Here is a 689-nt window from a genome sequence, read left to right on the forward strand (position 1 = left end):
AAATGGATTAGTATTAAAAAAATTTACGAGAATTTGTAAGAAGTTTTTATGGAAAATGGACCTTCGTATAATGAAATTAACGGAAAGAAATGTTAATTACCGATGATGTCATGGTTAATTAATTCCTTCGTTACGTAATGTAATAACGTAATTTAAAAACGTCACGAAGGGGGGAAAGTATTCTAACGTTAAATAAATCTGAAAGTTACCAGTTTTTTATCTCAACGTAATTCGTTAATGAAAGAATTTAAGAAGCAAATATGTGATATTATATTTTCAAGCGACATTGTAATTAAGTGAGGATACGTCTTGGCGTTCTAAAAACTTCCCACCTACTTTTATATTTAAGTCTTGAAATTCCTGAAATTTTTCCATGATAGAATTCTTAATATTCTCGATATTTCTGATTTTGAAGGGTTCAAGTACAATCTTGAGACCGAATTATACAATTTCTCGAGCTGCACAAATCGTCCTTAATTCGCGAATGATAATATGAACATTCATAATGTAAGATGCACTTACGCAGCGTTCTATAAGATTCTCATCTATGTTCAATCTCTCTCTATATAAAAAGCACAAAGATTGATAGGTCTGTTATTAAATGACATTTTAATAACAGGATTTCGATAATACTAGGTTCCATCCAGCGTGGATTAATTAGCATATTACATTATGCGGAGATTCCAGAT

Source organism: Dinoponera quadriceps, unplaced genomic scaffold (genome assembly GCF_001313825.1).
Source record: "Dinoponera quadriceps isolate SergipeBrazil2010 unplaced genomic scaffold, ASM131382v1 scaffold5977, whole genome shotgun sequence".
NCBI lineage: Eukaryota > Metazoa > Arthropoda > Insecta > Hymenoptera > Formicidae > Dinoponera > Dinoponera quadriceps.